This window comes from Meleagris gallopavo, chromosome 6, assembly GCF_000146605.3.
Source record: "Meleagris gallopavo isolate NT-WF06-2002-E0010 breed Aviagen turkey brand Nicholas breeding stock chromosome 6, Turkey_5.1, whole genome shotgun sequence".
Taxonomy (NCBI): Eukaryota; Metazoa; Chordata; class Aves; order Galliformes; family Phasianidae; genus Meleagris; species Meleagris gallopavo.
In genome coordinates this window covers 42587288-42601120 of record NC_015016.2, presented here as the reverse complement: position 1 = coordinate 42601120, position 13833 = coordinate 42587288, and the positions used below count along the sequence as shown (strand labels likewise).

General features: G+C 39.3%; 1 long non-coding RNA gene across 1 annotated transcript; it reads right to left on the bottom strand.

The window, feature by feature from the left end:
* Positions 1–1182: 1182 nt before the first annotated feature.
* On the bottom strand, positions 1183–7787 carry LOC104911558. The gene is made up of 3 exons (XR_794005.2): positions 7714–7787; positions 2813–3059; positions 1183–2113 (listed from the first exon to the last, which is right to left on the bottom strand). It is a non-coding gene; the product is annotated as an uncharacterized LOC104911558 (long non-coding RNA).
* Positions 7788–13833: the final 6046 nt, after the last annotated feature.

Genomic DNA, 13833 nt, shown 5'->3' with positions numbered 1-13833 from the left:
TTATTAGGAACATAAACATTGCAAAACTGTTTCTCAACAGTCTCTGCTTCTGAGCCATTTCTCACTAAACCTTCACTGACATAACAAGTTTCACAAGCAGGATATCTGAGGGTGGGAACACAGAAGTAGGCACATTTGCAAGTGACAAAAACGATCCCTTAACCCAACAGCACAATGAGAAATATGTCATTGGAGTGAATGATTTCTTTCTAGAAGCTCCTCTTACCACATTACGTGATATTCACTTTCTTAAAAGTAAGGAAAGATTTCAAAGATGCCACTAGGAAAACTGTGAACAATCAGACTTGGAATACTGCACGCTTATTAATCAGAAACAATTAGGAATTTTGAGGCACAGAAAACAAGAGTACAAGGAAAAGTTGAAGATGAAAACAAATTGTTTGTTTTGATCCCTGTCTAAAAAGTAGATAGAAAAGAAATCTACAAGTGTTATTCCTATTAGAACTCAGAATTAGCCGTCTCTTTGCACCAGGGATTTACTGTACGTAGCTCAGCCAGTCAAGCAGAAACTGACATAATTACTATTGATTTATCCTGCAGTGGAAAGGGAAAATTTCTTTCTTTGGTGGTACAGTTGGGCTCAGTTTTCATATATTCTGAAATTTAATTTAACTACATTTGCATTTTCTGAGTTCGTGCAACCTAAATAATAAGTGAATGTAATGAAACTTGCCCCAGAGACAAGTAACAGCTGAAGGCCTTTTCCCCACCTTTCTCAAGATGACATGTAACCCCACAATGTAACAAAGAACTTATACTTTTGATGTAAGATTATTTTCCTCAAGGATATGGAAAAAAAAGTCAGAGTTCCATTAACCAAAAAAAAGTATAAAATAATGCATAGACAAAAAAAAAAAAAGGTCATTTTTAATGAGAATGTGCTCTTTATAAAAATAATTTTAAAAGTGCATGAACTCTAAAGCAAATTTTCTTCATTTGGGATTTCTCAGAGATAAACTTAGTCATCCAAAGGTGGTTGGACTTTAGGCTTGGAGAAATTGTATATTTTATGGCATTTTTAGGCCTTGGCCTCTTAGCAGTTGCCACTCCAGTAGAGCTCTGCGTACCAGTGCCTAGTGATGCCAGGCATATATGGGAGCTGGGGTAGCATTATACAGAGTAGCGTGACAAAACACAGGTTTGTTTTCCTTTTTTTTTTGTAAATAAACATGAGTACACATGTACAGAACATACCTTTTAACTGCATAATGTCCTGTCACTTGTAAAACAGAGCCCCAAATCCCTCCAGAGTGTTTGCATGGGGCCATATCATACAGCATAGCTGGGACACCCTCCTCCACCTCATTGCTACTTAAGCCACCTCGTGTATGAGCTCCACTGGGATTCCTTGTCATGGGCAACAATTAGTCCTGCTCCTGCATAATGGTGGAGTAACTTGGTTGTGTTAGACATGAACACTCCATTACTGGGTCATTCACAGGAAGAAAGTAGATAATCCCCTATCTAAATATGATGATGGTAAGATGGAGTAGATAGCCAATGCACATTGAGGCCTGATCTTCCTCCAAGACATAGCTCAGCATCTTCTGTTAAGATGTAGGGAGCGGGGTGGAAATGAAGAATCACTTTCTTTTGGAACAGTCTATAATCCTGCCCAGCCAGAGTCACATAGATTTAATTCCTTCTCCTTCCTGAGGAGATTCAAACCCACATTTCTAAAGAATTAACTGGCAAGACAGCACAAGAGAAGACATCAGACTCACCGAAGTGAAAGGACTCCACACCTTCTCCTGTAAGTCACATTTCAGTTGGTAGGTAAAACAGGGAGGTAACCTTAGGTCAGAAGAATCTTGTTTTGTCTTCTGGTGGAACTAATCTTCAGATTTTTGGCATTTGATTCCTTTCCCTTTTAGATCTGCTTATTTGTTTGGATAGTGTAGACTAGGAAGAACCAGTTCAATAGGTGATAAGGGTCATCTCTGCAAGACAGACTCAATATGATGAGATGTATGAACTTGAAATCCAAGAAATGCAGCTGGATCTTCTCCTGCATGAGTACTATATGCAGTGGAGGGCCCAACTAGAGCAGACACTTCAGGGACATGTATCCAAAATGGTTGAACTGATCCTCCTTAAAGTGAGAACAGATGTTTAGAGAAGAGGAATATAGGATACTTATGCATGTTTTTGCTCCTCATGCTGCTTCTTTATAATCACATTTTAAAGCCAGATGCTGTCTAGAGATATTAGGCACTTCTCTCATGTTTTTTTAATTCCATCAGGGAATGGGATGGTAGTTATTTTGCTCATAAGGGTGGATTTAGCCATTCTCCTCTTACCACTGGGTAGGTTAGATAGCACACCTAGCAGCTCAGGCCAACTATCCTGCTTTGTACCTGATCTTCCCTACATGAACTAAAAGTACTAAACAATGACTTGACTCTGTGGACTCTTGTAAACAGCAGTAGCCTCATATTCAAACACTTAGCATTGCAATATTTACACTATTTAATTGTTCTAGCTGTTACTAGAGAGAGCCTGTCTAAAGCAATAAGGATGTAAAAACAGAGTGTTGCATGGACTGTTGCAAGGTCAGGATCAGAGCAACATCCACATACCAACTAGTAACTCTCCCAAAGTGAGTACTGGGAGAGACATATTTAAAGTATGACCAGAAAATATCACCACCATTTGTCTCTTTAGTCTAAGCCTAGACCTGCTCACTTGCAACAACTTGTAAGAACTACCTGAAACTCAGGTGTGAAAAGGTCACAACATCACTGGAGATCCACTATAATATCTTAGAGTAAGTAGAATTTATAGGAGTTACCTGAAATTTTCCGGGAGAAACAAGTTGCATTCCACTTGAAAAGACGTGGGATTTTGCCAGGAGGACTTTCTAGTACTCTGTTGTTTCCTTCCCTTTCTGATAAGGCCAGAATACAGAACTAGACTAAAATGTTGGCAGCAATCTTCAATGATCAGTGGCTGAAGTCCCATGATATTTCCAAAGCTGATACATGGAGGAACAAAACTCAGTGTGGTGTGGTGGTTTCCCAGTTCTCATTTCACTGGTGCTATTAAAAAAAAAAAAAGCAGCTCTGGAGAGTTTACTTCTTTACAGTTTGGACAGAAGAGCTAAAGCAGGGACAGCTCACACAAGCACCAAGACAGGTAGAAGAACTATAGGAACCTCTTTCATTTGCCGAATCCATGTGAACAAAATAAAATATTTACCAGGAAAGTATAAAACAGTCACCTCACCTGATAAAATATTTAGTATACTTTCACTGGGACTTTTAAAACATTAATTACAGAGGTCTTACCAGGTGAGAAAGAAAGATTGTCTGGCACTGCCTCCCAGGAAATGTGCTGCTGCTTTTATTTTTTTTTATCTTCAGCAACTTTCATACCATCTCTGCTAGTTTCCTTGATTCCACTAAAGATAAACAATTCCAGCTCAGAAAAGATCCCTGCCTTCAGCTATACATTGATTTATCACAGAAATAGTATTTGGTTCATAGTGTAACAGTTTCCTTTAGGTTACTTGATTGAAATAGATTGTACATACCTATAGGTTTTCCTATAGGCATTCTGTTAGGAAGGGAACTTGTTTAATGCTTTTTAATTGTTGCCTCCATTCTCATTTGTATAGGACAGACAAAGCAGTGCATACTGTAACTACCCTTCAGAAAGAGAAGAGATACAGTCTTGCTTTGTTAACCTTGAATGTTTGTCCCAGCTCTTCTACACCATCCTTATTACTTATGCAGGTGAGATGGGTACTGCTTATACCATCAGCACAGGAGACAGCATCAGCTGTTCTCCCTGAAGAGCAGAGGATAATCAATAACCCCAAAGAACTCTGTTCTTTCTGCTCCATCTATCTGTTAGTTATGGGACAATGTGTTCCAACTTTATACATAACATTTCAGACAGCAGACAGCCTGCTTCCCCCCCACCACCCTCCATCACTCATAATGTCATTAGCCATTTTTCCTTTAGTACTGTGATGTTTATTGGAGCCCCTATTTTGCCAGAGATAGAAGTGTAAGCATCTCTGCATATTTTGCATCACTAGAGCAGAGCTATCCTTGAACTGAATCACCACAACTGAAAGGGAACAGAAAAGAGAGAGAGCAACAAAAAGCAATAGATACAACCAAAACTGAAAATGGCATTAATCTGGACAAATAACACAAAGCAAGCTGGGTTTTAGCAAGAGTACTGAATATAACAGACCTCATAAACAATGCATGACTGCTGGATGACCAATAGTCACCCAGCTCTTGCCTTCACGTGTAGTTTCTTTTTCAGTGTTCAGAGAACAAGCAATACCTGTATGATGATCCTGAACTGCTAATCCCAAGTAAGAAAAATTCCAGCCAGCTCACTGTTGCTTTTTGTCATGTATGGCTGCTATTGTTCAGCATTGTTAATAGGTTTGTATGGTTCTGTTGCCTTCTGTGTTTTTTGTTGTTGTTTTGTTTGTTTTTGAAGTAAGGCTTGACATCCCAATGAATCAGATTTACTCTGATATACTAAAAATAAGCAAAGAACAGCAAGAAGGACTTAGCAACATGGGGCTGCATTGGTGGTAACATATTTCAAAAAAGATTACTCTTCCCAAAAAATAACGTTGAAAATATTTTTCCCATAAGACATCTAGCTCTTTGAAATGTATCCAGCCTTTAATCAATGAGAAGTGATGAACGATACCTCCACTCTAGCAGAAGATCAAGGCTTGCTAAGCTTCATGACGTGCTACCTGCCAGAGATCTGAGGTACAATGGAAATAGCTCTGAATTCTCCCTAATTTCAGTGACAAAACACATTGGTTATGCACACCATTAGGGCTCTACGCAGTGAAGTACTGGACCCAAATTCAAGAGTTCAGATACAAGAATAGTATAGAAAAAGAATAATGAACAGCTTTCTGATGAGCACAATTTCTTTGTAAGCCCAGAATTTTCAACGAAAAAGAGTTGAGGTGAATATGGGAACAGTTGTGAGAAGTATTCAGACCTCACAGAAAAAAAATTAACATCAGGTGGTGTTGGCAGCAGGGCTGTGAAGTTGGCTTTGGGATAAAGGAGCTTCTGGAAGAAGAAATGAGTGAACCTGGCAGAGATCTGGCTCAAAAGACTACCCACTACAGAGGAAGTTTTCTCTGCTCAGAAATGGTTCTAGGAAATATGAAGCAAAATAACCAACTTGTATTGATTTAAACAATACATCTGTCAACTAATTATTCAATAAAGTATCCCTAGGTGGATGTTCAATAAATCATTGCACACACAGGCAATTATCCAAATAGCATTACAAAGTGTGGACAGTTACTCAATACAATCAAAGGGCAAACGATTTCTCGGTGTTGTGCAGCAAGATACTGTACAGGCGTTGTGCAGCAAGATACTGTACAGGCGTTGTGCAGCAAGATACTGTACAGGCGTTGTTCTAAGCCCCACACAGCCACTCCTCCCACAAGGAGGGAGAGAATCAGAAAGACATAGGGAGTGTGAGAGCTCATGGGTTAGGATAACAGCAGTTCAGAAAGTAAAGCCAAAGCTGTGCTTGCAAGCAAAACAAAATGAGGAATTCACTCTGCTTACTACCAGTAGGTAGATGTTCAGCCATTTCCATGAAAGCGCGGTTCATCACACATAACAATTTAGTGGGAAAACAAGCGCCATCACTCTGAACATCCCCCCAGTCCCATCCTCCTTTCATCTCAGCTTTAATTGTTCAACAAAACGCTACATAGTATAGGACATACCTTTGGCCAATTTGGGAAGCTGTCATGGTTCCATCCCCTCCCAGCACCCCCAGCCTCTCACTGGCAGGGCAGTGCGTGGAGTTGAATAGTCCTTGGCTCTGTACAGCACTGCTCAGCAACAATTAATTCATATGCATGTTATCAACACTGTTTTAACCCTGAATCTATAGCATAGCACTGTAGCAGCTACTACAAAGGAACTTAACGCTATCCTAGTCAAAACCAGGACGACAGGGCATATAACTACAAATGACCAAAGGGTGCAGTTAAGAAAGTTTGACTTGTTCTCCTCCCTTTGTTCTGTCTCGCACTATTCTCACAGTCTATTTGTGTGTGTACTGTTTTTAGCCCAGCACAACTGCAGCCTTACAGCTGTTATGGTTGACAGCAGTCAGGGACTGAAAATGAGTTATCCTGGTTCATTTATCCTTTCCCATTTGGCCATGCAGGCCCACTGTCTGCTGCCTCACTTACCTTTACATAGGATTGGCAAGGTGAGCAATCTCACAGATGCTCATGAAGTATACCACTAATGTAATAAAGGCAATAGATTCTGGCTTAGCAAAGAATTATATTTAAAACTGTAAGCTACCAATTTCCAGGATGGATATGTAATTCTTTTAAGGATAGCAACATAAGCTGTACATAAATAGGCCAGATCATACACAAGATCAGTTTCTAATCATAATTTCTGATCTTTTCACAGAACACAGAACAAAATCTCTCGCTACTTTTACCAAACAGAAGCTTGCAGTTAATGTGCCATTTACAGATTCTTGGTGAATAACTGTTATTGTACCATGACTCATTTACTTTGTCTACACTGTGATTTCAACAGCATCCTAGTAAAATTAGATCCTTCACAAGGTGAAAATCATTAAATACCAGGTGAAAATAATTAAATTCACAAGTACCACATAGCATTCATTTGAATGGTTATGGATAGCTCATTTATTATAAAATACTTATATTTGTCAAGCCTGTCATGAGGGCATTCACCCTTGAGGAAAAAGTGGCTTTTTCCTTTGCTCCACCATCTCAGACAGAATTTGTCATTTGATAGGCAGTTATTATTAGCTTGGCCTTTCACTCTGGCTAGGGACCTGCCTAGCTTGAGAAACCAATCAGTCCAGTGACGCTCTCATTTCTTTCAGAAAGGAAATTCACCTTATATATAAGAAAAACCTCCTCTACTGTAAGAGTCATCAAAACCTGGCACATTATGCTCATAGAAGTTGTAGAGTAGCCCATCCTTGGAGATATTCAAAACCTGAATGGCTATGGCATCATGCAACCTACTCTAGTTGACCATGTTTGGAGCAGAGGTGTTAGAGCAGGTGATCTCCAGTGGCCTCTGCCAACCTCAGCCATTCTGTGAGCCTGTGACCAGACTCTTGTCCATGTTTGGCATGATTTAAAGAGGGCCCTTTCCTCTCATCCCATCACATGCACTCAGCATAGTGCACGTAGAACCAGGTAAGAAGATTCAGCAGTACACACACTGCAAAAAAAAGGGAGTGTCAGAAGGCCCCAGCAATTCTGTAGCACCTCCACTAGACAGTATAGCAAGCTACCTATGATTATACAGTGAACAATCCCCCACAACTCTTCTGTATATCTTAGAGATCACAGGTTCTATTTTGGGACTGTTGTTAATCTAGAACTTGGAAGATTTTAGCCCTCTTTTCTTCAGCAAACAAACAGCAAAAAGCACAGGGGAATTCATAGCAATTTCTGCTTTGACATCCAGCTTTGCAATCTCATGTGAACCAGCTACTCCTTATTGCCTCTGCAGTTTCTCTGAAGTGCATTCCACCATACCTTCTGTTTTTTACCATGTTCCTCCTTCCATAGCGTACAATTAACAAATGCACAGCTAGAAAATAGCATTTTACAGTTTTATAGTTAGAAAGATTACCATGGTGGAAAGAGACAATCAAAAATGAAATGCTCACCTGTATCCTAGGCTCACAGTAGAAAACTCTAAAAGGAAGGATCTCCAGAAAGAGACTCTTCTCCAGTTCAGCCCTTAAATGGGGTCTAGGAGAGGTGCAGCTAGGCTCCACCCCTTCTGGTCACACAGCTGAATTACCTTCACCTGTGCTCCCATGGCTGACTCAGTGCTTGCCTCAGGTGATCAATCAGTGGTTCAGGCTGTGACTCAGCAGTTCCCATACATATAGCTTGCCTTATTCTACATCTCTAATGGTCTTTTTCGTATGAGAGCAAAGTTCCACTCCTCTCCAGGTCTACTACCTGGACTAAACTGACTGGAACAATTCTTGTTTCACAGATTGCAGCTTGGAAAGGTCAGAACATATACATACATATCAGTACATGAAAGTATGTCTGATCATAGTGGAGGTTTCTTCTCGAATAATAGTATCATCATACTGAAATAAGCTTTGCAGAAAAGACAGCGTCAAATTGCAAAATTGATCATTTTTAATCTCTGAGGTTAGGTCAAGTCAAGCTTTTCGAGAGCACTAGCGCTCTGCTCTCTTTGAAGCCAGTAGAGATTTATCAATTGATCTCTTTGGCAACGCTGACTTTAACAGAGATTAATAACAGCAATGAACTAGAGATGAAATCATCTTGCTGAGGGATTGCCCAAACCTTTGGCAGACATTTTGGAAAAAAACAAAAAGTCCCTCTGAACCCTGTCTTGTGTTTTTTGAATGTCACAAGAAACAGTTTGTGTGTTTTTTGTATTTTACTTTTTTCTCCACTATCTCTACTACCTGTCCATGCTAAATTGGATTATACCACAGATAGGCAGTAATGGCTGCAAATATCTCCTAGTGTTGATTTCAGAAACCTCTTTTAATTTTGATTTGATATTGAGATTTCACAGATGTTTTTCTACTGAAGTGGAATGAAATGGAAAATGCTTATCAGCATTTACACTTTACTATTCTACATCATCTTACCTCTTGCGACTCCCTTGCCAGTACAAAGGTAACTCCTAATACCAGAAAATCTGGATGAAAGAAATAGAAGGGATCTTACTCGGCAGGACATAAGAATGCATAGGGGGACTTGGGGGAATAATTCTTGGCATTTGTTTTTTTTTTTCTTCATGAAAATAATTGTTTATCAAGATATTTTTTTTTCTTTTTGCACTTTAAATAACAAGCCATTCAGAGAGATAAATGATATCCTAGCTTAAACTTTGAACAAAGTACTTCATCCTCAGCTAACCTTGTCTCTTCTTCAGCGTATTTTACCCCACAGCTGTCATATCTCCATATGAATTCCCACTGAGACAATTGCTATAACTTACACATGAGGTTTGGTGAGCATACAAGTGGTGGCACCAGCTAAAAAAATGTGTCTGTTCTCCATTAACTTCAGTACAGTGTGGACAACACTATCAATAATTCAGTCAGGACAGCAGCTTCTCCCCCTCCTCATGGAATGAAAGTTCACAGTACCAGAGCTTTTTCCCTTGGGGACACCTGTAGCTTTTTACCTGTAAGTAAATGCAGATCCCATTCTTTAATTTTTGCAACCTCTATCTAAATCACTGGAGAAGATTTAGTTCTTAGCTTTTAATTACCTGAGTACACTTTAATATGGTCCTAGTCCATCTATATTGTTTAGCATACCTCTAGAAGTTTTAGGCGATGTTGCCCAATTAAGGAGATGAGTACCATGCATCTGCTATGAGTACCATAGCATCTGCTTAAGAAATAGTACAAGTGTTATACCTGCAATGCCCTCCTAGTATCTAGTGATTGGTAGTTCCCAAATTTTCTGAGATATCTGAACCTTATATTCTGCAATAATCACCAAAGTTTTGTTCTCTTTGAAAATCTCTCTGTAAATATAGTTTCCATGACATCTAGGAACACTGAGTTACACTGTGTAACTTCTTGACATTCACAGTAAAACCACTACTTCTGATTTGTTTTAAATTTGCTACTTTTATAATGCCACTGGATAAACTCCAGCTTTTTTGGAGAAATTGGGAAAAATGCTGGTCCTGTTAAAGCTCGCTTTGCTGTTCAAATAGCAAATGCAATATTACAAGGACCAAGGAACCAAGAAGAAAACAGAAAACATAATTATATATAGCAGCATAAATCTGTGTTGTGAACCATATTTTAATACAATATTGTGAAGAGATCTTCTTTACGATAAAGAAGCACTGGAACAGGCTGCCCAGAGAGGTTGTGGAGTCTTTTTCTATGGAGGTTTTCAACACTCATCTGGACACCTACCTGTGTGACCTATTGTAGGGAACCTGCTTTAGCAGGGGGGTTGGACTCGATGATCTCCTGAGGTCCCTCCCAATCCCTGCCATTCTGTGATAACAGGATAAGATCCACAATGCTTTGTATGTCTGTTTTGGTGTCTTTGAAAACGTAAGGGTCTACTTTCTTTTGGAAAGATGTCTTGATGTTTGTAAACACTAAGCAGTGCCCTAATCTTCATTGATATTTGACTATTTGCTTTGTTTTCTTGCACAGATGCATGCTGACATCAGGATACCATAAACACATGATGATAGTCTGTGAAATTAATGGCCAGGAACACAAGGCCATGTAGTAAATTTCTTACTCATTCTGGATTACAGGCTGATCAATCGTGCTGCATTGTAGCTGTCCCTACTGATATGGGAAGTTCAGTATTCAATGAAATACTTTTTTACAATATTGTTACAGGTATGTTTGTTTTAAAACAGCCTGGCACGGCTTTGTTTTCTCTATACTTTCTGATTGATTGTATTCACTGCAGGATTAAGATGTGGCATTTGAAGCAATTTAGTGATTGAATTGAAAGGTTTCTATAAAAAATCTCTTTTTTTTTTTTTCTAAGAGGGAAATGAAGAGCCATGTACCAATACTATTACATGCACTTATATGTGTTATAAGCAGTGATATCTCACAATCTTCCAGTAGCCTTTTATAATAGTAGAAAGAACAAAAGGCTTTTATTGACCTATCTAGCTTTTTGCTGGTAACAAAATTCAGAATTCAGAATATTTGAGTCAAATGATGATGGTGTCTGTTCCTTGAACTTAAAAGAGTTTCTCTTAGCTGCTACAGAGAGAGACCTCATTCTCTGAGACAGAAGGTACAGCTGTGATACAGCTGCCCGTACGGAACCAGGTTTCAGTCTCTCAGACAATGGGCAGTGATATCAGGACTATACCTATCAGGAGTTGTATTAAATACTTTCATTTTCTTTGAAGACATTGCTAAAAGTCTGTGCTCCTAATGCCTCTTTCCTGCAGTCTACCTGTAGTTGTTTCCCCAGAAGACAAAAGTCAGGAAAGAGATTTTCAGCTGAGTGGGGATGTAGTAGGAGGGGTGCAGGAACATCTTATGGAAAGCTCACTGGAGCACACTAGGCAGAGTGATCACTTTTAAAGGCTAAGAGCTCCTAGGCACTTCAGGCAGAAGGCTGCCCAGTGTCGTGTATACGTTACTTAATCTTTGAACAATCTTTCTGGGAAACTGCAGATGCTTCTGGTTTTCTTTCCTTCTTTTTTTCAAAGTTTAAAAACAGGCCACATGTTTTCAAAAGTGACACATGATTTTCAGATGTGCTGGCCCATTTTAAATAGCTTACCAGGTCTCACCTTCCAGATGCAAGATGTTACTTGCATCAGTCCTCCACGACTGTAGTAGCAAAAACCCGAAGTGATTCAATTCAAAATGTATTTTCACTTCAAGATCATAATTCACTGCAGCCCAGAAGAAAAACTTCTGTTTTTCACAAAGTTTTATTTCTTCTTGAGAAAGGATTCTCTGGCATTTTATGATCTGCTTCTCCATTGCCATTTGTGGGAGGAATGATTTAGCAGTACTGACTTGTAAATATTGATCGCATCCCATGGAAAAGTAATTAGTACTGATTGCATCACATAAAGAGGACAGTTTATTGCACAAAATAGATTAACTGCTGTCATGAAAGCTGTATTGCTGCGTACATTAAATAGCACTGATGCACGGGGAAAGATGATTTTCTACACCTGCACATTCTGTATTCAAGCAAGCTAAAAAATGTATATCCTGTCATAGCGGTTGTTTTTCTTTTAACAATTTTATCTGCTGATTAAGATCATTGCTCTTGGACTGAAGCAGACCAGAGGAGACTGGCTCTCCTTGCTGGCTGCAGTGCACAGTGCACACTTACTCAGGGACAACTGTCCCCACTTTTGTATGAGCTGTAGGGAATGTTCTGACAGTTCCAACAGGTGGCAATGAAAACAGAACCATGACCCCAGCTTTGAACAGTGTATATCTGAGGGCAGAGCTAGACAGCCCTCAAACCAGCTGATGCCATTAGCAGTTTTGTCAGATGCTCAGCCTAACTCAGCTTTCCCAGATGAGTGTTTACACTCTCACGTCTCAGCTGGTGGGATGGAACATGCAATTTTCTGTCTCTGTGGAAAATTTCCAGAGTTCAAACCACTGAAAGCAGTGGTGGTCTATGTCAGAATGATTAATTTCTGCAAGGAAATGAACGGGGCTAACGCAGACAATCTCTTGAACGTGCAAGGTGACGATTTATATCAGATGCTCAGAGGCTAATTAGACATTTGCTAATGCATTTAGCTATAGACAGTATGTAGTGCATTGAAACAAACAGCAATGACCATGTCTGCTTTGCACTGACCAGTTAGTGCACGGAATCAGAGGAAGATGAATATTTCTGACTCAGAGGTAGTTAAATTGCCATAAGCATGACATGAGAAGAAAAACCCCACAAAATTTCCACATATATAAGGCAATCTTAGAACAATGAAAATAAGTGATGTGCGAGACATTTGGAAGAACACAGAAACACACTGTACCTTCCTTTGAACCTCCATATGAAAATCCTCAATAGTTAAATCTTTACCTTAATTTTCTCCTGCTCATGATAGGATTATGTTGCAGCCCAATGACAAATCCACTTGGAAGTTCTAGTCTGATTTTTCACTTTAGCTTAATTTTAGTATTTAGGATCAAGACTCAGATTGGTAGTAACTCTCCAATACAGTCATTTTCAAGTTGTTCCATGGTCTGAACAACCAAGCGCAGAGGGCAAAGGAGATACATATGTTCTCTGGCATCACTTGACTTTTTCCATCTCTGGGAACACAGCCACAATGAACACGATCCACTGAAGCAGTGTAAGAGCTGGGGGATCAGTAAGGAGGCAGATTAAAAGAAAAATGCACCAGAGACTTGTTAGGGTTTGCATGAAAGATTCCTAAGTAGACAGCTGAAAACAGTGTGTTATCTCTGGCAAAATAATGAAGAACAGATTGCAAAACAAATTAATAACAAAGGGCAGCATCTAGGCAAACGTGGCTATATACACTTTTGATTAATTCCAAGGGGGAAATATGACAAGACTATAGAACTGAACCAGAATATATTATAATTCTAAGTTCCTCCTCATACACTAATAAGCCTGCCAAGCTCTTGTTTCTCAGGACATTGCTCAATAGTAGACAAAATAAACTGTCACGTGGATAAGATTAACAACACTTTGTTAACCATGAGCCAGTTCAGTTAAGGGAAAGTACCATTCACAGGTGGACACTCATCTTGGAAAAGAGCTTGATGTGAGATCTGGGAAACAGTCCGCCCAGGAAGTCTGAATTCCACAAAAGGTAAGTTGATGGAAACAATAATAATGGATCGGTTCACTTGACACAAGGCTGATACACTGGGGAAAAGCAAAATCCTTCATGGGATGTAGGTTTACATAACAAGTAATGCATTCTGTGAGGGAATCAGCATGCATTTAAATAAGAATGGTTTGGTTGGTATGGTTTACAAGCACTTCTATTAGGCTTTGAAAAGGTGTCTTACTAAGTGCTTTTAAATACATTCAGTTATCAAGGAATATGTAAGATAGCCCTCCCGAGATTAAAATTTAATAAAATGTTATCATCATCTTTGAGAAAGAATAGACATACATGATCAGTTTTCAAAATGGAGGAGGTCATCTGTGGCATCCATGCTTTCATCAGTGTGGTTAATGAATGGTCCTGGAATAAATGGGATAATTTAGTACTGAGACAAAGTTATCCAGTAGAGTAAAACTGACTACAAAGAAGTATCTCATTAAAC